The sequence below is a fragment of the Oryctolagus cuniculus genome, chromosome 6, assembly GCF_964237555.1.
Source record: "Oryctolagus cuniculus chromosome 6, mOryCun1.1, whole genome shotgun sequence".
NCBI classification, from domain to species: Eukaryota; Metazoa; Chordata; class Mammalia; order Lagomorpha; family Leporidae; genus Oryctolagus; species Oryctolagus cuniculus.
Genome location: NC_091437.1, coordinates 114,125,368 through 114,153,162, shown reverse-complemented (window position 1 = coordinate 114,153,162; position 27,795 = coordinate 114,125,368). Strand labels below are relative to the sequence as shown.

The 27,795-nt window shown below is 35.9% G+C and overlaps 1 pseudogene; it reads right to left on the bottom strand.

Moving 5' to 3' along the window:
• LOC108176560 (ubiquitin-conjugating enzyme E2 variant 1 pseudogene) overlaps positions 1-26,388 on the bottom strand; it is a 30,827-nt pseudogene extending 4,439 nt beyond the window's left edge.
• Between the last annotated feature and the right edge of the window lie 1,407 nt (positions 26,389-27,795).

Below are 27,795 nucleotides of genomic sequence, written 5' to 3'. Positions count from 1 at the left end.
TGGCGACTCACTTTGCTAATCCTCCGCCTGCGGCATCAAAACCCAGGGTTCTAGTCCTGGTTGGGGCGCCAGATTCTGTCCTGGTTGCTCCTCTTCCAGTCCAGCTCTCTGCTGTGGCCCAGGAAGGCAGTAGTACAGTGCTGGGGCCCAGTAACCACATGGGAGATCAGGAGGAAGCACCTGGCTCCTGGCTTTGGATCTGAGCAGTGCCGGCTGTGGTGGCCATTTGGGGAGTGAACCAAGGGACAGAAGACCTTTCTCTTTCTGTCTCTCTCTCCCTCTCTCTCACTGTCTATAACTCTATCTATCAAATAAAAAAAAAGAGAATTACAGACCAATTTCCCTGCTGAACATATACACAAAAATCCTCAATAAAATTCTGGCCAATAGAGTGCTGCAACACATCAGAAAGATTATCCACCCAGACCAAGTGGAATTTAACTCTGGTATGCAGGGATGGTTCAACGTTTGTGAATCAATCAATGTTATATACCATATTAACAAATTGCAGAAGAAAAATTATATGATTATCTCAATACATGCAGAGAAAGTTTTTGATAAAATACAATACCCTTTCATGATGAAAACTCTAAACAAATTGGGTATAGAAGGAACATTCCTCAATACAATCAAATAATTCATGAAAACCCATGGCCAGCATCCTATTGAATGGGGAAATGTTGGAAGCATCTCCACTGAGATCTGGTACCAGATAGGGATGCCCACTCTCACCATTGCTATTCAATATAGTTCTGGAAGTTTTAGCCAGAGGTATTAGACAAGAAAAAGAAATTACAGGGATACAAATGGGGAAGGAAGAACTCAAACTATTCCTCTTTGCAGACGATATGATTCTTTATTTAGGGGATCCAAAGAACTTTACTAAGAGACTATTGGAACTCATAGAGGAGTTTGGCAAAGTAGATGATATAAAATCAATGCGCAAAAATCAACAGCCTTTGTATACACAGGCAATACCACGGCTGAGAAAGAACTTCTAAGATCAATCCCATTCACAATAGCTACAAAAACAATCAAATACCTTGGAATAAACTTAACCAATGACGCCAAAATTACAAAACCTTAAAGAAAGAAATAGAAGAGGATACCAAGAAATGGAAAAATCTTCCATGCTCAAGGATTGGAAGAATCAATATCATCAAAATGTCCATTCTCCTAAAAGCAATTTATAGATCCAGTGTGATACCAATCAAAATACCAAAGACATTCTTCTCAGATCTGGAAAAAATGATGCTGAAATATGGAGGCACAGGAGACCTCAAATAGCTAAAGCAATCTTGTATAACAAAAACAAATCCAGAGGCAACACAATACCAGATTTCAGGACATACTACAGGGCAGTTGTGATCAAAACAGCATGGTACTGGTACAGAACAGAATTGAAACACCAGAAATCAACCCAAACATCTACAGCCAACTTATATTTGATCAAGGATCTAAAACCAATTCCTGGAGCAAGGACAGTCTATTCAATAAATGGTGCTGGGAAACCTGGATTTCTACGTGCAGAATCATGAAGCAAGACCCCTAACTTACAGCTTACACAAAAATCCACTCAAAATGTATTAAATATCTAAACTTACGACCCGACACCACCAAATTATTAGAGAACACTGGAGAAACCCTGCAAGATATAGACACAGGCAAAAGAAGTATTTTTTTAAAGAGTGATTTTATTTACTTGATAGGCTGAATCACAGAGAGAGGTAGAGGAGAGTGTGAGAGAGATCTTCCATCCGCTGGTTTACTCCCCAAATGGCCACAATGACGGGGGCTGGGCCAAGCCAAAGCCAGGAGCCAGGAGCTTCTTTCGTCCCTTATATGGGTGTAGGGGCCCAGGTTCTTGGGCCATCTGCTGCTGCTCTCCCAGGAATATTAACAGAGAGCTGGATCAGAAGTAGAACTGCCTAGACTTGAACCCATGCCTATATGGGATTCTGGCCCCTATGACTTACCTTTCTACCAATTATCATTTGAATATCATGTATATCTACTAAATAAGTTTGAAGCTAGCACAAATTTATAATTACAGAATGTGGTTTTACATAAAATTTTTCTAAGTTTCTACAGTTTTTCAAGAATTGCTTTATTTGGTTGGGATATATTAGTGAATAAAATAGACCTAAACCCCTGAATTTACTGTACTTTTAGTTTAAGTTTTTCATTTTATATTCTTCTTCCTTTGATACCTGCAAATCCCAGAAGAAAGACAGTTTTCAGTAGCTGGTTTCATCAAATGAATCTCATAAAATCCAAGTGTACTTTAAAAAGTTCATGGAAAAAATAGAATGAAAAGATTTATTTCGGTGCAAAAAATGTTTTGAAATTCATACTTTTTTTGCAATAAGACTCTCCCCTGAGCTTTTTTTGACTCACCAAATAAAAATATTTCATATTTTTGCAACAAAGTAAATTATATTTTTATTTTATACATTTAGCAATATTTTCATATTGGATGCTTATTTGGATTATGCCCCACATTCAACCAAAATAATCTGAATTCCACCAAACAAAAGCAGCAGTAACAGCATTTTCAAGGGCAGAATATAGTCTGCCTTTTGTATTAATAACATTTGCATTGAATAAGTGATCTCCTTAGCAATATATAGCATAAAATTTCAACTGAAACCCTTGTTCTGATAAATTCTTCAACACATTCCAAAGCACTTCCTAAGTCTAGTAATAGAAATTATATTTTTTAAAATAAGTGTTATCTTTTGATGTCATTTTTCAATGAACTTTCTTTTTAGAAAATATTCAAAAGGCAGAGAGAGTGGGAGTGAGAGAGAGAGAGAGAGAGAGAGAGAGACAGAGAGACACATGTCCTCATATGTTGGTTCATTCTCAATTGATCACAACAGAAGGGGCTGGGCCAGTACAAAGCTAGGAACTGGGAATTCAATCCATGTCCCACAAGAATGAACTCAATCACTAGAGCCATCACCAGGTTCTGCCTTAGCAAGAAGATAGAGTTAGGAGATGCATTTGGGTATTGAACCCAGGCACTCTGATATAGGCCATGAGTATCGTAATGGCTAAGCCAAATGCCAGCCATGAACTTCTAACATTCAAAGATAGAAACTGGACTTAAGCACAAATGATGTTTAATTATTTCATAAAATATTTACATATCTTACATTTCCTATTCTTTGATGGGTTAGAAAATGAGTACATCTGAAACAAAGAAGGTTTTGTAGTTATGTTGGCAAAAATTTGCCTCCATGCATCAAAAGGGTACTTTGTAGCATTGTTTGCTTTTAAAAATGTCAGTGTTTAATCACTCCCTTTTGTAATGCACCAGAATATAAAGAAACCTATCTGTTGTTTCACTTGAAAATAAAACTGGGGGTGGTGGATGAAAGTTATTAGTGAAGTAAATATAGACTCCTTGAGGAGAATAAAACAGAATAGTTCTAGCATTTAGTAAAGAAAGAATCTCAATTCTTATATCTTCTATTGCAACCTCAAGTTTAGGAGAGGCGACCATATGTTAGGGATACCATATGTACTTTGCTAAGGAGAGGGAGCTACATATAACGTGTTTTTCAAACTTAACGGTGTATCACTGGCAGTAGTAAAGCTTGCTAATGATATAGTTTCTAAATTTTCAAACTGCTTTGGTAAGTTATGGACTTGTCTACTAGGAGGGCCTCGGTGGTCACCACTCAGGAAGACAGATGTTTGATTTTACGTGTTTAAGCAGGTCTTTGAGGTGTCAAGCTGTGGCATACTTCTACAAATTAGCTTTTGTTTAATTTTTAGGAATTTCTTATTGAGAGATAGGATTTCTTCCCTCAAAAATTCCATCACTATCAAAGAAACTGAGTAATATATACTTTTTTATGTGATGCTATAGATTTTATCTCCACTAATAAATAGTTTGTAAATTTGGATCAATATTTCCACTGTAACTGTGGTAAATTAAGTCTACTACTGTTTTTTTTTTTTTTTTACTTTCGATTGTATATTTATCACTGCAGTTTTGAAACAATCTCAGAAATCAAATAATATTGTTAAGTCTATTGCTGCTGGTGACTTGACAGAAAGTACTCATCTCAGTCTGAAGAGGCAAGTCATTTGCATTTGTATCCAGAGGAAGTGAATGGATTTTTGTACTAGAAGTTCCCTTTCTTTTCACAGTTTATTTGAATATAGGAAAGCTGCAGACAAAACAACAATGCTATTCTATCATTTTAAAGAATTTTAACTTCCATATCCACAAATATGGGTAAGATTTTAGTAGGAAATCATGTCCAATAATCTTTTCCCCTAAAAACTGGTAACTTTAGAATTGATCACTACAAATATTTAAATGTCCATAACATCTGATTTGGTATTTTCAAAAACTGTGATGAGGTAAGGTGAAGGACTTAGGAGATCTGAAAAGCAGCCTAATATTTGGTTATAGGAACCTTGAAAAATCCAATAATTAATGCCACTCTTATTAATAATCATCATGGAAGACTGACAGAGCATGCTCACTTTTAAATGCCAAAGAAATAAAGTAGGAAATAAATGCACTACATATGTCCACACCGGTTCACATGAAAATTCAAAAAATACTGATTTAATTCCTAAGATAGTTAGTTCCTCAGTAGACACCTAGAAACATGATCTGCTTTACTATCCTGGCCTTCACCCTTTCTGTGTTTTAACTGGCTTGAATACAAAAAGAAAATAGTTCTCTGAAGATTCAGACCAATGGTTTCTGTTTTGGAGACAAAGTGTAGTTTATAAAGTCAAATAATTTTCTTTCTGAATTGACTGAATCCTTCAAACGGGAATTGATACTGGAAAGGAAATAGAAGAAAATAATTTTGATATCTCAGCAATGTAATATATTTTTAGTCGTTCAAGGGCAAAATTAAATATAATGTTTTCTAAGATCTGAATTAAAACTTTTCTCTAAATTCATGTCATTTGAAAATATTAAAACATATTAATGTTTTTATAATTAATTGTATATGAAATTCTGAAAGTATAAATTAAATCTCCTTTTTTGACTTCTTTCTAGAGAGAAAGGGAGACAGAGATCTGCCATTCTCTTGTTCCCTTCTCAAATGATCTCAGTGGCCAGGGCTGAGCCAGGTTGAAGCTATGAGCCCAGAACTCCATTTGGGTCTCCCATGTGCGTGGCAGTGGCCCAAGTACTTGGGTCATATTCCTCTGCTTTCCCAGGCACATTAGCAGGGAGCTGATTTGTAAGTAGAACAGCCAAGACTCAAAACAGTTCTTTGATATGGGGGATACGGGGTCCTGTCATTGCAGGCTGTGGTTAACCTACTGTATAACTTTTAATAATGTACGATTTGTATCTGAAATTCTGAAAGTATAAAGGAAATCTATTTTTTTTTAATTTTAAAAGTCAAATAGATCAAATGAAAATATCAGGTTTTAGTGCACAGTAGATTATTATTTTTCTAGGTGTTTTCTTATTTTAAAGAGAGAAATCATAAATATGGCATCAAATATTAAGATAAAGATGTTAGATTTTTGCTATATTTAATAATTTGCTTTTCAAGAACAATATAAGATATGGAAATGAGTATTCACATTGGAGATATTTATATTTCATTGGAGTTTGGATTTTCAAAATAGCAGAAATCTGTTTTCCTGATGATCATATAGAAGAACAGGTCTATGGGGGAAAGGATTATAGAAAGACTAAGGATTTTCTGAATAATAATGAGTTTTTAGGAATTTCCCTTTGGAAGGGAAAGTTCACTTTGCTTTATTAATAATTCTTTCCTATATAAGTAAATGATTTTTCATGATGATATTCCTTATACTCCTTTCTAGCAAACATTGTTATGACCAAGTTAGGAAGTAGAGAGGATTGGGAAACAGGTCTTTGTGGAACTGTACCTATGGAATGCATGAAATCTATTCTCTTTATATTAATGAAAAATAGGGAAAGGTTTTTAAAAAAGAACTCTGATGAAAAGTTTTCCATTCTCAAAAGGCGAGTGTGAAGTTCTATGGTAGGAAGATTCTAAGTACGCTTTGAGGAACAGAAAGAAGTTAGGAGAATCAGAGGACTGTGAGGGAGTCTAGATTGTCTCCTTTGTTGACTTGACTACCTTTGTTGGTTTGGTTTGGTTTGGATTCATTGAGTTCATTGTGGTGCTTGGTTGGTGCTATGGTAGTAATGTAACTGATTTATATTTGAAAAAGACTGCTCTGGCTATTCAACAAAGGCGTGAGGAAATACAAGCTGGATATTTTTAAGGAAACTCTTCGGGTACTCTTAGTTAAAAAATAATAACAATGGGGCCAGCATTAGGGTGTAGCAGGTAAAGTCCCTGCCTGTAGCACTGGCATCCTATATGTGTACCAGTTTGTGTCCCAGCTGCTCCAATTGCAATCCAAAGCTCCTTGCTAGTGGTCTAGGAAAGCAGCAAAATGTGGTGCAAGTGTTTGGGTCCCTGATACCCAAGTGGGAGACCTAGTTGGAGCTCCTGGTTCCTGGCGTCGGCCTGGTCCAGCCTTGGCCTTTGTAGCCATCTAGGGAGTGAATTAACAGATGAACGATCAATCAATCAATCTCTCTCTCTCCCCCTCAACCCCGTGTGTGTGTGTGTGTGTGTGTGTGTGTAAAACTCTAAAAATATAATGCTGGCTTTAGTATTGGAAATTTAAAAACGTGGATAAGGGTGAGAATTATGATATAGTGGGAAAAGCTGTTACTTGGGATGCCCACATCCCATATTGGAGTGCCTAGGATCAATATCTTCCTGCACTTTTGTACAGCTTCCTGACCCAAACATTTGGTTTCATGCCATACATGTAGGAGACCCAGTTGGAGTTCCTGACTCCTGGCTTCAGCCTACCTCAGTCCCAGCTGTTGAGGCATTTGGGGAGTAAACCAGCAAATCGAAGATTTCTCTCTCTCTTGCTCTTGCTCTCGGTCTCTAGTTCTCTCCCCCTTTCCCCCTCCCTCCCCCTCTCCCTCTCCTCTTCCTCTCCTCCCCCACCATATCCCTCCCTCCTCCTCTTGTGAGTGTCCTCCTTTCTGTCACTTTGGTTTTTAGATAAATGAAAAAATAAATCTTTTACTAGTGTATATAATTTTGGTATCTACAGGTGGTAAAAAAAAAGCTAAGATTTGCTTATGGATTTGATAATTCGGATACAATTGAAAGACAATGCAAGTGTTACTCCTCATTTTTTCTTTGTGTCCTTTCACAATGGTTCTCTTCACCAAGATGTGCTGTGTCAGAACGCCAGTGATTTAGAATAGTAAGGGGTAAGAATTTTTTTGTTTGTTTGCTTTAAGCTTGGTTCCCGCAGACTCTTCCTGTTTGAATTCTCAATATGACATGCTTTTAGCAGAGAACCATTTCCTTTCCCCAAGTTTTACTCTAGTAAGAAGCATACAGATCCTCCATATCTTCTGTCTGTGCAATCAAAACTTTTGTTAACTCATCTGCTGCCAACATCTATGGGACTTCAGTCTATCATCAGGTGGTTGGAAATAGTCTTAGTTTACTTCAAATATCGGTTTGCTTGGATGTTCTTTGTGGGAGGTTTTGAGCTCTCCTGTACATCAGCTTGTATTAAGTGGCCTTACAAATCCTTTAGATTTATGTGAATTTGACAGTATCCAATGAAAACAAAGTTGGGCCTACACAGGCTCACTTGACAACTGTTACCCAAAAGACTGTTATGGATGAAACAGGAATCTTTACAATTTATCAGTGATGAATGCTTATATAACTCCTCTACCTAACACACCGGTGGCTGCATGGAATAAGCCAAATTGTATGCTTCTTCAGTGAAAAGAATTGCTGTATGAACAAAGTTTGGATTTCAGTCACTAGTATTGGTCTTCAGAATTCCATGTGTTTCCAAGTGTTAGTGAACTTCATTAGCACAATAATAGATTCAAAAAAAAATCACCTCACATAAATTTTTAATAGGACTAGCAAGCCAGTTTATTTCTAAAAAAAAAAACTTAATTTATAACCATAGATTGATTTCCCAATATACTGTATAAATTATGTTTTATTTTCTTTCTTGTATTTTTTTCTTGACAGGTAGAGTTAGACAGTGAGAGAGAGAGAGACAGAGAGGAAGGTCTTCCTTCCGTTGGTTCACCCCCCAAACGGCTACCACAGCTGGCGAGCTGGGCCGATCTGAAGCCAGGAGCCAGGTGCTTCCTCCTGGTCTCCCATGTGGGTGCAGGGCCCAAGGACCTGGGCCATCATCCACTGCACTTCTGGACCACAGCAGAGAGCTGGACTGAAAGAGGAGCAACTGGGACAGAATCCGGCGCCCCAACCTGGGCTAGAAACTGGGGTGCCTGCGCCTCAGGCAGAGGATTTGCCTAGTGAGCTGCGGCGCCAGCCTTCTTTCTTGTATTGTGACATTAATTGACCTTGATTTCTTTCTATTGGAACCCCGAATCATACCCACCTTATACCATTTATCTCTTTCTCAGTGAGAAACTTCATACTATATGATTGGTAGTAAATTATCTATAGAAAATAGTTTTCAAACTTAGAATTTCTATTTTGTCTGAAAGCTGGGAGTTCTCACTATTTCAAGCTCTCCTATAAAATTAAAATATTTGTTGATATTTTAACTGCCTGTGCTATGGTTTTGTGCTGGATCTTTTGTGTCTATCCAATAATCTTCAGTCATCATTTGACCTAAACTTAAATTGATGACCAGACATGAATACATCTATAAAAATGGATAACAAAGTCTTCATATGATAAATTTTTTTAATAATTAAATATTTTATTTAGATTAACAGTGTCAGTATTTATATATATTTTTTTTAAACTTTTATTTAATGAATATAAATTTCCAAAGTACAGCTTAGGGATTACAATGGCTTCCCCCCCATAATGTCCCTCCCACGTGCAACCCTCCCCTTTCCCACTCCCTCCCTCTTCAAATTAACATCAAGATTCATTTTCATTTCTCTTTATATACAGAAGATCACTTTAGTATACATTAAGTAAAGATTTCAACAGTTTGCTCCCACACAGAAACAGAAAGTGAAAAATACTGTTTGAGTACTAGTTATAGAATTAAATCTCAATGTACAGCAAAAAGGACAAAGATCCTACATGAGGAGTAAGTGCACAGTGACTCCTGTTGTTGACTTAACAAATTGACACTCTTGTTTATGGCCTCAGTAATCACCCTAGGCTCTTGTCATGAGCTGCCAAGGCTATGGAAGCCCCCTGAGTTCACCGACTCTGATCATATTTAGACAAGGCCATGGTCAAAGTGGAAGTTCTCTCCTCCCTTCAGAGAAAGGTATCTCCTTCTTTGATGACCCATTCTTTCCAGTGGGATCTCACTCACAGAGATCTTTCATTTAGGTTTGTTTGTTTGTTTGTTTGTTTTTGCCAGAGTGTCTTGGCTTTCCATGCCTGAAATACTCTCATGGGCTTTTCAGCCAGATCCGCATGCCTTAAGGGCTGATTCTGAGGCCAGAGTGCTGTTTAGGACATCTGCCATTCTATGGGTCTGCTGTGTATCTCACTTCCCATGTTGGATCGTTCTCTCCCTTTTTGATTCTATCAGCTAGTATTTGCAGACACTAGTCTTGTTTCTGTGATCCCTTTGGTTCTTATTCCTATCATTATGATCAATTGTGAACAGAAATTGATCACTGGGACTAGTGAGATGCCATTGGTACATGCCACCTAGATGGGATTGAATTGGAATCCCCTGGTATGTTTCTAACTCTACTGTTTGAGGTAAGTCAGCTTGAGCATGTTCCGAATTGCACATCTCTTCCCTCTCTTATTCCCACTCTTATATTTAACAGCAATCGATTTTCAGTTAAGTTTCAGCACTTAAGAAGAATTGTGTATTGATTACAGTATTCAACCAAAAGTATTAAGTAGAACAAACAAAAAACGTACTAAGAGGGATAACGTGTTAAGTTGTTCATCAACAGTCAGGGCGAGGGCTGATCAAGTCACCGTTTCTCATAGTGTTCATTTCACTTTAACAGGTTTCCTTTTTGGTGCTCAGTTAGTTGTCACCTATGAAGGAGAACAAGTGGTATTTGTCCCTTTGGGATTGGCTTATTTCACTCAGCATAATGTTTTCCAAATTCCTAACAGGGATCACTTTTCAGTTAAAATTTAAACACCTAAGAATAATTGTGTGTTAATCACAGAGTTCAACCAATGGTACTAGAACAAAATAAAATACTAAAATGGATAAAGTATTACATTGTACATCAACCGTCAGGACAAGAGCTGATCAAGTCACTGTTTCTCATAGTGTCCATTTCATTTCAACAAGTTTCCCCTTTGGTGCTCAGATAGTTGTTGCCAATCAGGGAGAACATATGATATTTGTCCCTTTGGGACTGGCTTAATTCACTCAGCATGATGTTTTCCAAATTCCTCCATCTTGTTGCAAATGACCGGGTTTCGTTGTTTTTGACTGCTGTATAGTATTCTATAGAGTACATGTCCCATAATTTCTTTATCCAATCTACTGTTGATGGGCATTTGGTTTGTTTCCAGGTCTTAGCTATTGTGAATTGAGCTACAATAAACATTAATATGCAGACAGCTTGTTTGTTTGCCAATTTAATTTCCTTTGGGTAAATTCCAAGGAGTGGGATGGCTGGGTTGAATGGTAGGGTTATATTCAGGTTTCTGAGGAATCTCCAAAATGACTTCCATTATGGCTTAACCAATTTGCATTCCCACCAACAGTGGGTTAGTGTCCCTTTTTCCCCACATCGTCTCCAGCATCGATTGTTGGTAGGTTTCTGAATGTGAGCCATTCTAACTGGGGTGTCCATTCTCCCAAAAGCAATTTATAGATTCAATGCAATACCAATCAAGAATCCGAAGACCTTCTTCTCAGATCTGGAAAAAATGATGCTGAAATTTATATGGAGACACAAGAGACCTCGAATAGCCAAAGCAATCTTGTACAACAAAAACAAAGCTGGAGGCATCACAATACCAGATTTCAGGACATACTACAGGGCAGTTGTGATCAAAACAGCATGGTACTGGTACAGAAACAGATGGATAGACCAATGGAACAGAATTGAAACACCAGAAATCAATCCAAACATCTACAGCCAACTCATACTTGATCAAGGATCCAAAAACAATCCCTGGAGTAAGGACAGTCTGTTCAATAAATGCTGCTGGGAAAATTGTATTACCACGTGCAGAATCATGAAGCAAGACCCCTACCTTTCACCTTACACAAAAATCCACTCAACATGGATTAAAGACTTAAATCTACGACCTGACACCATTAATTTGTTAGAGATCATTGGAAAAACCCTGCAAGATATAGGTACCGGCAATGACTTCTTGGAAAACACCCCAGAAGCACAGGCAGCCAAAGCCAAAATTAACATTTGGGATTGCATCAAATTGAGAAGTTTCTGTACTGCAAAGAAACAGTCAGGAAAGTGAAGAGGCAACCGACAGAATGGGAAAATATATTTGCAAACTATGCAACTCGTAAAGGGTTGATAACCAGAATCTACAAAGAAATCAAGAAACTCCACAACTTCAGAACAAAAAACCCATTAAGAGATGGGCCAAGGACCTCAATAGACATTTTACAAAAGAGGAAATCCAAATGCAACAGACACATGAAAAAATGTTCCAGATCACTAGCAATCAGGGAAATGCAAATCAAAACCACACTGAGGTTTCATATGATAAAATTAATATAAGATACTATCAAGTTGATTTGCAACTTTGAACATACAATTAGATTATTCAGATACAATGCTAGTTGATTCAGAATAATAAAATTTAGTCTAAACCAATTGATTGATGACTTAAATTTTATGTATTAATTTTTCAGCAATAATTCTATAGTAATTTTCTTATAATTTTTGAAAGAATTAGTTATTATAATATGGCACACTATTAAGGCTTAATGTTTAAATGAATCCTCAAAGAGAAATGCTTTATAACAGAAAGAGACAAATAAAATAAGATTAAAAGATGGCTTGGCAAGACAGAAATTTTCTATACGTCAAGACAGTAGAGCATGTGTGAATATGCAACAAATAAATTGCAAAGAGTTTTGCATGATGTATTAGAAGACTCAAATATACCCTGAGACACACATACTCACGCAAACCACAAACTGTCACATAAAAACATACATTTATTTCATTGGATGAAAATCTCACTCTTCCAAACATTTCTGCTAGCTTTCTGTTTCTGTATCCTGACCAATCCAACAGAACAATGTAGCACGTTGTGAAGAATACCCCCATAGATTTTAAAATTTCTGAGTAAGGTTTTGAGAACTCATTCCTTTCAGGTGCACTTGCCATTGTGCATCGAGATACATTCTAGGAGAGCATAATCTGAATTTAAACTGAATGTCTATTCTAATTGTAAAACACATTAGCAAATTTCACTTTGGTTAAGATCCTCAAACAAAATAATAAATATTTCTAATATATAGTTGTTGAGAGTACTGAAACGTTTTTCCTCCCCACCCCCCACCCCCAACCAAATCTGTAGGAAGCTTGAATACATGGGCCGTGAGTCAGGCTATAAAGAAATCACTTCTGTGCATCTGTTGACTAGCAAACTGCATAAGAGGAAATGAACTAACCCTTCTAAGCCAATCTCTGAAAACTCATACTTGTGATGGAAAATGTCTACTTTAGGTTATCAGAGTTCATCAGCAAGCAGACATGGTTTTATTAAAAATTAGGAGACCAAATGATATATTTTCTTATCATATCTAAACATCCTGGCTGCTGCTTGGTATCAGATTCCCATAAAAGTACAGAAACTAAATGATAGATAACTATTGGAGCTTATTTTATTTCCACAGAAAATTTAATTTCTGAGAAGTACATTTCAGGAAGTTGGTCCTGACAAATATACAAATTAAAGATAGAAAATAAGTAATACATGTGGTAATTTAATTTATTGCTTTGCAAGCTACTTCTGATACAACTCAAGGAAAGGAAATTATTTTAATGTGTATAGTGTGATGTCACTCAGATTATATCTGATTTTAGTGAAGCAGAGAGAAACCAAAAGTGAGGCAGGTAGGCTAGATTTACAGGAATCAGGAACAGGAGTTCGTGAAGTATCAGAGGGCAGGTTGAATATCTGATTAGCTTAAATTTCTTAATTATTTATGGTTATTTATATTATTAAAAATAAGTTGATAGAGCCTTGTAGGGCTGATATCCTATTAGCTATATATATGGAACAACTAGTGAAGATTGCACATGATTACCTTATTCTCCAGTAACCTCTGGCTACCTGTATTCATTTTGGCTGTGTTTTCTAATTTGAGTTACCTAAATTTTATTTCTGAGAAGTCATGAGCTGTCATTATTTTTGCTTCTATGTAACAGTTTTTCATTTTCTGTTAAGCAACTTTTAATAAAACCATTTAAGTTTATAAAATAAGTTTTAAGTCACCAGGATATATTGACATTGATTTTTGTCTCTTTTGGACACTGAAGCTGATTGAGTGTCCTGATCTCTGGCCAAGAAGAAGTGATCTTGTAAAAACTGAAGCCTGTGAAACTTTTTGTCTCGAGAAGGTGATCACTTCTCATCACAGCAAACATGTAGTATCCCTGTGTGACTAGGCACGTGGATTCACTGGTTACTAAACCAAATCTGAGGCTGGAACTACACACCCAGAATGGGAAGAAGCAAGGTCTGGAGTACGTGGACAAAATTACAAAAGTACAGTATCTTTACTTTTTTTTAAGAGTGAGAACTTGTGTGGCTCAGATTTTGAATAATTTCAGGAGACGAAGGAACTGCTGACTAAAACCAGCCTCGTGATTTTAAATTTTTAATTCTTAGAACAACATGTGGCACATCTAAATCAAGTAGTAAATATTTCATAAGTGAATGAGTTTGTGATTAATTGAATAGTGAATTAATTTATGAAGCTATCAATGCCAAAAATCACAATGAAGAAAATTTCTTCTTGGTCTATGCTTTTCTATTGGCATTTTGATTTAATTTTTAGCTTCCTTGCTTGATCCTTTCAAAATTTCATGGGTTGATTTTACTTATTGCTGTATACTTTTTGCACATGATAAAAGTGAAGCTAAAGGACAAATAATGATGTGGCCATGCAGAGACAACCAGTGAACAATGGAACTCAGATTACAGGGTATTATGCCTTTAGAATACAATCTTTCCCTTTCTTCTTACTACTGAGAAACTTTCTATCTATAAAATGATCATATATCTGAGGGAAATAAAAATACATTGGAAATTATGAAAAAGTTTTCATTTTTACAAAATAAACTTGTGTATCCATTCCATTTCTCCATAAACCTTTTGAAGTATCCCTGTATATATGCATGCAGGCAGATACATGTGTGAATTCATGTATTAATATTACTAATATTAACACATGAATTACTAATATTAGTAATAGTAATATTACTATTACTGATATATACATACATTTGTCCTCTCCTAAGTGAAAGCCAAAAGTATCAATAAGTATAGACATATTTTATATTTAAAACCCTATAAAAAGGATAGTATATTATAATTAGTCTCCCCTCTACATTCTGCTATGTGAGGTTACTCACATGGATTCTTTTTTTCTCTTAGTCTAATATAATATTTGGAACTCTTTAAGAAAATACCATGTATTAAATATTCTGTAACTTCTGTATAAGTAAACTTCTCGGAACACAGAAAACTAGCTCTGGTCTTCTCCCATATAATCTTCCATAATTACATACACTACTAATTCCTTTTTATCATATGGTTCTTTTTAAGACTGTGAAGTCTTTAAAGACAGGGAAAATACTTCTCATTGGCCCATGCCCCTCACCAAGCCTAACCTAGTCTTGCATAATAAATGTTCTCAAGTAATTATTGGTCAAGGTAGTTGTAAAAGGCTCAATAACATAGCTTTTCATATTTTTGTTGAAATAAAAAGCTGTACAATTTCTTTCTTTCTGGTTTATTTTGAAACAAAGAGAAAGGCAGCTTCAATAGCCTTGGAGCTCATTGCCCTTTAGAATAAATTGCAAATGTAATCCAGTATTGTATATTTTTATACTGAGTAAAAATCTATAAGCCTTAGAAATTTCTTAGATAAACATAATAGGTACATTCACAGAAATACACTGCTGCTTTGGGCTCTTTTACATGTTTTTCACAATTGTTTTTCTGAGCCCCAATTGTATATGATTCTATACTATATCATGTATCAAAGAATGATACAGATCCAGCCCCAGCATTGCCAGCATTGGGCAATTTTGAGATTGGTACACACCAAAGAAAGCTGATTCTATAGCTTGTTAATTTTTATAAATTTTATGTATAGAAAGCAATAGAATATTATCTATTTTCATTCTAATATTTTCTAGGAAATTTTTTCTTCCTTTTAAATTTTGAGACATCTAATTCTTTATTTCATGTACAAATGTATCAAGGCACATCTGCCCCCAGCATCCTCTTTCCACTATTAATCTAATTAGCAATAAAATCCTGGAAGATGCCTTTGTACAATGGAAAACAATATAGTGTTATTTCCCGGGGAGAAGTGGCAAGGGGGCTATGTTGCGTTTAGTACTTCTATAGCCTATAAAAAATCTACTAGGCCAAGGGGATGAATCTTGCCTGAGGAGAAGCAGTATCCCACAGATATCTATAGCCCTGGTTTGGTTGCTAAGGAAAATGCCACCATAAAAACAACTCTGCAGGGCTCTCAAATTAGAGATGCCATCAGCCATTACATTAATACTAGCACACTTTAACTTAATGAAATGCATTTCATGCTGTTATCACAAAATGCCCTTGAGAGAAGTGATACGGTATTAATATAAATGATACAATAAGCAGAATTGTATTGTTCATTGATTTAAAAACTAACCATATTCTTTGTGTAAATAAACAAGTATCAGTACCAAATTAAATTTAGAACAAATTTAAATTTGGAACTCATACCTGTTCCCTCCTTTCCTCTACTTTCATGTATTGTTGGATGAAGTGAATCATGTATAGCTTATGTTCTGGATGAAGCATGCGTTGTGCCTGTGAGTTTGGGGGATAAACGTTTGTTGATGGATCCCTGAGTAGAACCAGGTGATAAGACAACAGGATCAAAATCGCAACACAAAACTGGCAGGTAGTATGTTGTTCCTAAAGTAGGTTCATGTATATTTATATTTGTTAAGGATTTAATATTGATTCTCACAGTACATTTGCAATGCAAGGTCCTTAATATCGAGGAATCTTGTCATTTGTGGGAAAATGGAGCACCAGCACAAATGCCATCACACATGATAGGTGTTGTCACATGCATATGAAGTAGGTGACTCAGGCTTGTTAGATTCTCTGCATTATCAAAAGATGCCATTCATGACTGCATTCCTGAAGCACAAATGTGAGAAAGTTTTAACAGATGGTGGTGAGCAGAATCTGGGAAATATCCAGCTTTTACAGGCTGGCACTTAGCTCAAATGACAGGTAGCGGATCTGCTATTAGATTAAAAAATAATTAGGGCTCACCTTGAAGTGTCATGAGACTCTCCAGGTTTTACATGACGGAGCGATGGATAGGAACCCTGCAGGAAGATAGGCTGTATGTTTGTGTATTGTTTTAATAACATCTCGCATGTCTTTGCACTATTTGAAGTATTTCTTGAGGAAGTGCTTGCCAATCTAGAAAAATCTGAGAAGTCTTCCTGAATAACCCATAACCAATAGAAGTAAAACATTGGTTATATGCAACTTGGAGTTGCTTCGATGATGGTGTGCCAGATGAAGACATATATTTGAGGCTTCATTAGAAGAATTGACTTGACATCAGAGGAAAGAGTGACCTTTCAGAAAACTGCTGATCCACTCCATCAACCTTCCATGCTGGGACACCAGTTAATAGTAAGGTCTCTAAGGGGATCTTAATGTGGAAATACGCTGCATGTCAGGTTCAGCCCAAGTAAGAGATACCCGAATTTAACTGGCTGTGTAGCAGAACTGGCTGTACAGGTGGATCTTAATGGCAAAAATGTAGTGGTGGTTAGACATGAATTAGTGATAATAATCCCCTTGTTTCCATAATTGACAATCTACTTATTGGTGACAAATATTTTGAATTAAAAAAAAAATCTAGTTGGGGGCTTGATTCTAGAGTCATGCATTTGACAGTGACAATGTAGTACAGTTTTCTATGAAAATATAACCATAATCTTGGTCTCATAGACACACCTTACTATGCGTTGTAAAACAGGATTGGTAGATTCATTGGCAGCTTCCTAATTCCTAGCTGATAAGTGAACTGAATCCTTTGAAAGGTGCTGCCAGATAGTGCTATTTAGTGACAGGCCTCAAATGTATACTTCCACTAAGATTTTTCCTGGATGATTCAAGTTTTTCTGTAGCAGACTAATGGATGTCTTTAATCCTTTTTAAGCCGGCTATAAACTGTAACACATTGCTGACTCTGCAAAAGGATCCATAATAGAGTCGTATATCTTTTCTTATGTGTATGGTTCCAGGATTCGTTCATCAGCATGATGCCTGATTTTTCTAGGTCTTACTGGGGCTCGCAGCCAATTTTAATGGAAGCTTTTGGGAGAAGAAGAAAACGTTCACTGTCAGTGCCATATGTATCTCAACAAATGAGATCCATAACTTGACGTTGTTTTGTGTGTTTGGCAAGCATCATATCAATTTGACTTAGTGGTCATTTCAGGTCTTCCGCAGTGGGGAGAGACCTAAGAAAATCTTGAAATTAACTCACATTTGTTGCTGGCACAGTCTATCCAACTGAATCCAGAATCAAAGTAGCATTTGGCAAATTGTAAAGTTCCCGGTAGCATGTTGGCTACAACTCTTTTCTCCTCAGCAAAACTGACCTGACTCCACAATTCCTAGTCTTTTAAAAACCTGTTCTTTGCTTTTCAGAGAAAAGGAATCCTGACAGATCAAAGAGGGTCAAGATGATAAATAGCTCCAGACATTAGCCTTCCAGTGGTGATTTCATGTTAATAACAAATGCCTAGAATAAATGCCTCAAATTAAAGCCATGAATTATTAATGAAAGCACATCATAAGCTGTGTCTAAACACTTGCATAGCACTTTTGAAGATGGAATCCCTCTCTCTGTCTTTCAAATATTTCCAGCTACAGGACTGTCTACACTAACTACTTGTAAGGACACGTTCACATATTTAAGAGTATCAATGAGGGGGCTAATATTTTTCTGATAGTAATATTTTTATATACCAGTGAATAAACATTAAAACTGACTCAGAATACCCTGGGAGTATTAGGATTTAAATATTGCTCCTTCTAAACTTAAAAAAATGAAACTATTTAGATGAACTGAGAAGTACAATGCAAACAAGGATGAGTATAGAAAGATGTTTATAAAGGATGTCCCTTAAATTTTTTCATTGTTTGTGAGCATGTATATATACATACATAGACTCACATAGACACACATATATGTTATTTATAACTGAATATATATGCAAATATAAATACATAGACATATTCAGAGAGAGAATAAAATTATCAAGAATTAATTGTACAGAAATCTAAATATCAAGGAAATATACATAAATTTCTAAAATATTTACACAAGTCTTATGTAAATGAGAATGATCATAAAATTTTTTTGTTTGTTGTTTCTCTTTCTCACACATATACCCAGCTCCATTGTTCTTTTTTTATTTATTTTTTTAACTTTTATTTAATAAATATAAATTTCCAAAGTACAGCTTTGGGGGGAAAAGCCACTGTAATCCAGTGTTCTTATAACCACAAGTATAAGAAGAAAAATGTTGGTTTATCTGAAAAACCCTAATATGAGTAAAAGCATATGAATTGATAATTCCAACTTATTTTTCCTGTGGACAGATTCATGGTAGTTTCTTTGGAATGTCCTATGATGTGCTATTTGCCATTTTTAAAGGATTGTTATTTCAAAATGATGCACTAGGGACCCACGTTGTGCACAGCAGCTGAAGTTGCTGCATATGGTCCCAGCATCCCATTTGGGTACTAGTTCATGTCTCAGCTGTTCCACTTCTGATCCAGCTCCATGTTAATGGCCTGGGAAAAGCAGTGGAAGATCGCATAGGTATTTGGATCCCTGCCAGTAATGCAGAAGATCCAGATAATGTTCCTGCCTCCTGGCTTTGCCTGGTGCAGTGCTGGCTGCTGAGGCCATGTGGGGAATGAACTACCAGGTGGAAGATAGATTCATTCATTCATATTCTCCCTCTCCCTCTTCCTCTCCCTCACCCTCTCCCTCTCTCCCTGTCCCTGTCCCTGCCACTCCCTCTCTTTGTACTTCTGACTTTCAAAATAAATAAATAAATCTTTAAAAATGGAAAAGAATAATGCATCATTCTGACATGTCTTTAAATATCAATCTACCTTAGAGAATAATTGAAAACTGTGATTAGAACCACAGAAAAATAAATAGAATACCTCGAAAACTTGGACTCTGAGAACTTCTGCATATTTTATGACCTTTTCATACGTCTTGCTCAAATGGCCCCTTTAAATAAAAGCTAAATAGGTTTGTGGTTAGCATTTTTCTCTCAGACTCATTTGTTCCTGGCAGCTCCCGGTGCTTAATAGAGGTGTGTACATTTTCAGCGGTGCACTGGCAGCATTTTGAGCACATCAATACCTGGGCGTGGATTCTGGTCGTCATGTGAGATGCACATTGTTAACTCTGAGTTTGGTAACTCTTGTCAACAATCCAAGAAATGTAAAATCTTAGATGTTTCCTTGGAGAAAAGAAGACACAATTTTGTATTGACAAATTAAGCAGAAAGAGCTCCGCTACATCCTCATTCCTTTTCTTCAGTCAAGGTGATAAGTACAGTATCTGACATCTGAATGAGTGTGGCAGAAAGTGAGACTGCTCTATTATTTGCCTATTTTTTTTGTGCTGCCATTGCCTCATTCAGTTATGAACACTGTGTTTCAATCTTATGTGACACTGATGCTACATTGTAAAATGAGGTCCACCAGATGGAATACACCAAAATTATTGTATTCTTGGGCTACAGTTACATTAAATTAAGATGTGCATTGCAGAATTGCTTTAATATCTTGAGTAACAATTTAATGGTTTCAGCTCTATAACTTAGGTCAATTTTATTTAAGTAATATGCAGTAAACACCTACTATATGCAGGACATTCCATGAGACAATATTAAATCTTATATTTTTAAAAAAATCATGGGAATTTTTTTGAGCGAGATAAAGTGAGCACTCTATCTTATTATTTTACCAAATAGTAATATAAAACCTTGACAAAAGCACTAGACAAGTATTAGAAGACTACAAAAATTAAATACTACCTGATGGATTGGGAGGGGTCATATTATGAAGTGCCACTGAAATAACAGTCAATTTGCCATTTAATTTTACCTTCATAGTATTTTCCAACCTGGTCTCCCAGCAACTAGAAATGGCGTGTGCATATCAAAGCAGAAAGAGAAAGCTTCAAGAGAACTCCACTACATCTAATTTGTGGAGTGGGAAAGAGGATTTCAGATAGTAACAGCTGATGAAACAAGAACTCTTAGTCAGCTAAAATTCTAAAGAAAGGAGAATATCCTTGATCAGAACAGTTTTTTTTTTTCTTTTTTATATTTAGGCCCTCTTGCCAATGGCCCAAAGATATAGTCACAGTGGTATTAAGAGTTCATCAGAGAGGCTTAAATAAAGTCCAACTCTCAAGAGTAATAAACATACTGGGATAAACACAGACACATAGACTAATAAATAGAGTAGAAAGGCCACAAATACATCTTTGCATTTGTGATTTCTAAGATGCCAGGAGCATGCAGAGGGGAAAGGATGGTGTCTTCAACACATGGTCTTAATAAAACTGGATATACACATACAAAAGAATGAAATCGGGCCATTTTCTCACATTATATAAAAAATACAACTCAATACATATTAAAGATTTAAAGGTAAGACCCCAAATTTTCAAACTATGAGAATCAAACTGGGAAAAACTATACATGACATTACTCTGGACAAGGATTTTTTTCTCATATGACCCTCAATGTACAAGTATCAGAAGTGAAAATAGACAAGTGGATGGAATCAAAATGAAAAGCTCCTGCACAGCAAAATAAGTAGTCAACAGATAACGGTGTGATTGAGAGAAAGCTTTAAAAACCAAACATCTGATAAGGGTTTGCTATCCAAAATATGTGATGACCTATTAAACTAAGAAATTAAGTAACCTGATAAAAAATGGGCAAAGAGGGGAGGGTGTTGTGGTGCAGGGGCTTAAGCTGTTGTCTAGCGTGCTGGTTGGAATCGCCAGTACTCTGCTTTCCATCAGGCTGCCTGCTGCTGCACCGTGGGAGGCTGCATTGATGGTTCAGATGCCTGGGCCCCTGCCATTCACATGCGAGACTCAGATGGAGATTCAGACTTCTATTTTCAGCCTGACCCATCTCTGGTTGTTGTGAGCATTTGGGGAGTGAATCAGTGGGGGGAAGATTCTGTCTGTCTGTCTCCCTCTCTCATGTGCTTGAAATTACATGAAAAATAAACAAGTAAAGGTTTAAACGTTTTTAAAATTCGATGAAATGTAGGCATATGTAGTACTAGTCAATAATAAAAAGCAGTAAGTAGTTTGGTTAAATGAATATCATGGTTATGCTAATTTAATGAAATCAACTTCAAAAGTTTACAGGATTCCATTTATCTAGAAGTCTCTAAAGGACAAAACTATTATGACAGATTAAATTAGGGGCTTACACTTGGAGTGAGTACTTGACTAAAAAGTTCCAGTACAGGGAATATTTTTGGGGTAATGGAACTACTTTTTAGCCAAGTTGTAATGATTGTGTGTGTATATCTGTGTGTATACATATTTTAACAATCATAGAATTCTACAATGAAAAATAATTTATATTATACCAAAATATTAAAATTTAAACAAAATGAACAAGAATTATATGTTTTCATGATCTTGTTATTTCTTAATGTATATAGAGATATATCAAATGTCCTTGGATGTATATTCAGAGTTCAGGGTTTTGGAGACAGGCCACAGCACTACTTTCCAGTAATTTGAATTATGATTTAATAGAATAATTCAGCAACTGCAAGATTGAGGAAAATTACACCTATAGTTAGATACCTACATATAATATATATTTATTATATTAAATTATATATTAATGTTATGTATGCTATAGACATAATTTTATAATATATTTGCTACATATAAGACTTTGCTTAAAATTAATAGATTAAACATTCATTACCTATATCATTACCTGTATTTTAATATATAATATAAATTATATAGTTATATACATGCATATCACATATATGAGGGTCTTCAAAAGATCATAGAAAATGTTCATTATTTAAAAACTATGCAAAGATTTCAAAATGCTTTTACACCAAAATAAACTTATCTTTTCATTATTCCAAGTTCTCATGTACTTTTTGAAGTACACTCATGTATACTCATGATGTGGTATATCCCAGGTAGTATATAAGGTCTCTTGACTAAAATGAAGTACATATAATAAAGATTTCCTCATATATAAATTTGTAGGTGATTGAAGAAAATATATTAAAAATAGAATGACTTCAAGTGCAAGAAAATCTAATAACCTGTAGCTGGTATTACAAACTATTAGCATGACTCATAAAGAAAACTGGAAAACTAAATCTTGTCCTATAGATATAAACCCCTGTAAATTCAAGAAATATTTAGTTCAGGTTCCTTTAACCAGGACTGCTGAGACATGTTCAGTGTGAAAAATTCTTGGGTATGAGTATACAGTATTTTAGTAAACCTCTTTGATCAGAATGCACATGACAATATGAGGAATGATGACACTTCTGGTTAGATATATTTGTTTCCAGCCTATGTGTGGAACTTCTTCAACATGGGAACGTTGTAGTTAACTTTTCTTTTTTTAACCTGTTTTACATAAAATGAGAATCCATATTTGGGAGAAGTAAATACACCTCTGCATTCTTGGAGAGTGTTGCCAATGTTTCAATTGTATATCCTGAGGATTTTGATTTTCTTTGTAACTTTTTGAATAAGAAAAACTTCCATGTGCCTTTTCTTTATATCATTTTGGAAGGTGTTCTTTATATGCTATTATGGCGATGAGTCTCTCATCTTATTTCATCAGCCCAGCTTGCTCAGAAACAAGGACTTGGAGTTACCATAGAGAAAACTATCCTAAGAATCTCATTCTATTGGGCAAGAGTCAATAGGGGTAAAATAAGGGAAAATGGAGATTGAAGAAAAGAAAAGGATATAGTTAGTTAATCTTGAGGAGAAAAAGGCTGATATCACCTTCCATTTCCGTATCCCAGGGCATCGGAAGATTTGAGCAGTGGGAGCAATCAAAGTATAGAGATAATATAACCTAAGAGCTAGAAAATGTGGCCAGATTTTCTTTTCATGTCCATTTTCCTTCCGAATTTTGCATTAGTTTTTGCCTTTTCCAGAGAAAATATTATCTTTAAAGAACTAAGAGTAGGAACATCCAAGGGGAGATAGGGATGGCTGATTTCTTGTTACCACACCTGGCTTTAAGCAAAATAGATTTCTACAGATTTCTCTTTGTGTTGCTAAAACAAAATCATCAGGATAAAGGGGGAGACAAGCCTTAAACTCAAAGCTATACAGAAGAAATGCTTTTCTTATGGAGTATGTTTTGCAGCATTCTCTTGAAGATCTGTTCAAGTTGGGGATAAAAACTAGTATCATCCACCAGTTAAATTAGAAATGGATAGATTCTCTTCATTTTCACACACCTAGAGGAAATATTTATCACAGGCATTTGTTGCCTCCATTTTTGGAAGTTACCAGTTTTTATCAAGAACATTTTGGAGAAGTTAAACTTGTTCTTGTCCACATGCACCTTGATATCAAAGGCCATGACCTTCCCCTTGACAGCTAGTGTTGAGAGGACATAGGTCATTTGAGGCATATTTCTAATGGATACTTCAGTTGTAATTATGCAAGAACTTTATACATATTCACCAGTAATGGTCTGTCCTTCATTTTTAAATACATTGTCATTTAGGTCTCTTGAGTGTCTCAGGGAAAGGCTATTTAAGCTGTTAGCAGAAATCACATGATAAAATCTCTGCAATTAATATATACATAAACATTCCATATAAAAATTATGGAATAACTTGTGGTTTTTTAGCTGAAACACTACAATACATTTAGATATTTATATCTACATATTTACCTCGAGTGACAAATATGATAACAAATATTTCATACTAAAAAATGACTTGGGCACATTTTATTTGAAATACCAAGATAAGTTTTGAAGCTTATGTAAAGTCATATAATTTCAAATTCAGTTCGTTGAAGATCAGATGTATCATTTATTGATAGATTAAGACATGGAAAAGTTTAAATGTGATGAAATGAGGAATGTGTTTCTCTGATACTAACTGTGCTAATGCAACTGTCTACATCTCAGAATCCATGTTAGCATCTCAGAGAATGAATAATCAGATGTTTGCTTATCCATTTCCCTGAACACATTTTGGTAATTTTCATATTGGAAACCTCAGTATCTTTTTAATGCTTCCCAGATCAAATAACTTTGTGTATGGCAACAGCATTAAATTCTGTAGCTTAAGATTAAAATGTGCTAAAATAATAACTTTCTAGGACATCTAAATAATACTAAAGACAAGATTCAAGTGGGCTCCTATGAAACTGAATTTGGTAGTTGAATTCCAGAATGCACTTGGAAAACATATATTTATCTTTGAAAACCTGATTGGATAATTGTACACTGCTTTCTACAGCATATAGATTGCAGGCAGACAAAATCTGTTTTGTACATCATTTGTAAATTTCAAATTCCTTATTCAGCCCTCCATAAAAAATGATATTTTATGCTGTTTGAAAGCTTATGAAATTATGTCCACTTAAATCTTGATACTACTGCATTGAGGTAAAATTAGTCATATTGTTCCATGGTACAATGAAAATGGACAGCAGCAAAGAAGCAGAGATGGGATGAATGGACAGGACTGACTAGTGACTAAGTAATTCTCCATTTCAGGAACTTGAGCTGAAAACCTTTTAGGAAACTGGTGAACATTATAGTAACTGAAATGTCTTAGGAAATCTAAAATGTGAGTTATCACATCTTGAATTCATGCAAAAAAAAAAATCTGAAATATCTGTGCCTGTCCAACTTGACATTCATTGGTCCATTCAAGCTGAAAAGAATAGATAGCCCTCCTAATGACAAAGGCATCCACACCCTCTTCACTACAGAGGTTATCAAGAATCTCTCACAGATGGAAATATACATAGAGATGCCTTTCCTACTTCTTTGCATAACATTCACCCTCAATCATTATTATCATATTTCAAATGAATGAGGTAAAGTTCTAAAAATTTAATAATCTTTCATTGCATTGAAGGTTCTTGACAAAGTCAAAAACAGAATTAAAGTAATTTAATTGTCATCATTTAAACTTTTTTATCACTTTGCAAATCAAAGGTTATAATATTTAAGTCAGTTGCAGCAATATAAATGAAATTTATTAAATATTGTGACTACATTTCTCAATCATTAACTGTGTACACAAGTATTATATAAGTACTTACAAATAATGAACTTTAGAAATAAACATTATCTCATATTGCATATCCCCTTTATGGAGTTGAGAAGTGGTATTCAAAACTTGGAGTCATTTGAAGAAGTGACATGGAGGGAGAATCCAACATGGCTTAATAGAGAAAATATGTGCTGATTTGACCATTGAAAATAACAGAGTAAAAGCAGAGTAACTCCATTCCCAGGAGAGAGTTGGAGATAAGTTTGTAGTGGAAATTCTACAGAATCAAGAGAGATGCCGTGGAGCAGCGTGGACAGTTCAAACATGCAACAGTGAGCAAGGCCAACACAGGTGATGCCCACAATGGGCTGGAGGAGATGCCATCTTCTTGAAGCTAGGTGAGAGAAAACTGTGGCACCCCATGTCACAGGTGATATTGCCTGAGGGAGAATCTTGCTGACCACACTGACTTGTAGTCCAGCCTGGAGCACTAATCCTGTGAAGGGAGAACACATGTCTTTCTCTCCATCCCCCAACAAGGGCATTAGCAGGGAGAAAACAACATCTCAATGTGAGTACTGGCTGCAGCAGCTCACACAAGTGTGCAACAAGGGGGGCTTTATCAGAAGGATGAATCCATGGTCCCAACTGACTTTGAGTATGGCCTGGAGAGTTGGCAGAGTTGGGGTACCCACTCAGACCCATGAGATTTCACCTACCCTACTCTATCACTGGTGCCTGGAGTCAAACTGCCAAGGTAGAGTACCAACAAGGGGCTAGCTCCAGGAGTGCTCATGCTATCTGTGTGGATGGGGCAGGCTCCCATGGCTGAGAGTGAATCTTCTCCTTATGACTGTGGGAGTCCTGTGCTATGACTGTTTGGTTTCTGTGACTGTGTGATAGGGCATAGGATATACCCGGGTCTCTGGGAAATTGATGTCTGGCTCCAAATGCTGAGTTCCCCGAGTGCCTGGTATGGTTCATTGCAGAGAGTGCCATGCTCACATGGAGGACTGCACACAGGCTCTGTGTGGTTTATGCTCCACTGTACATGAGGTGTGTAGCCATTGTGGGCTAACTCTGGGCATTGATCACCTCGGCAGATAGGTTAGGTTGTGATCACACCAGTCAGTATGATTATATCCTCTCCACTGCTGTTAATAGAAGAAATGTACCACGACCAATTTGGGTGTCACTCTGGACTCTTGCCCCACCCTTGAGCACTGACAAGAGCTCTCTGGCCTCACCCAGCACATACCTCTGGGTATCCACTGAAGGAGCAGATACTCCACTAAGCCACAGAGGTATATTTCAGATAAAAGCCATGAGAGGAGAAAACCAAGTGTTTCCACAAATGTGTATAAATCAATGTGAAATATGAGAAACATGAACAGGGAAGACAGCATGACTCCCCAAATTAAACACCAAATTCACTATTAAAAGGTAAAGACAGAGATTGATGAAATATATGAAAATGAATTCAAAAATGATCATAAGATTACTGAAAAACAGAGAAGCAATGAGTTAGGGAAATACATACACAATATGGATGAAAAATTCTGCCAGGTGATAGAGATATTGAAGAGAAATCTAACCGAAGTTAGAAATGAAGAATTCAGCATGTCAAATAGAAAATAGAGTGGAAAGTTTTAATAGCAGACTTTGTGAGCAGTAGAAAGAACATCGACATTAGAAGAAAATCGTTGGAAACAGATAAAAAAGAAATATTTACAAACTTGAAAATAGTGTTTGAGATTTATGAGATAACATCAAATGACAAAATATATGTGTTTTAGGAGTTCCTGAAGGTATGGAAAGAGACAATGGATTAGAAAGCCTATAAAGGGAAATAATGGCAAAACACTTCCCTAATTTGGAGAAAGATAGGAGCACCCAAGTACAGGAAGCACATAGTACTACTAATAGACATGATAAGAAAAGACCCTCAAACTTGCAACAGTAAAACAGGCAAACTTTCAGTCATTAAAATAGATAAAATGCTGTCATTAGAAACAACACAGATGAAACCTGAGGCTACTATATTAAATAAAATAAATACAGAAAGATAAATATCAAACATCTTATGAGGAGTCTAAAAATATAGGTAATCTTATCAGAAATTAAAAATATAATGATGGTTATCCAGTGTTGAGGAGGGGGGGGGGAGGTAAGCAGGAAAGGAAAGAGAGAAGAGAAAAAAGATAAAGACCTCTAACTGCTGGTTTACTTTCCA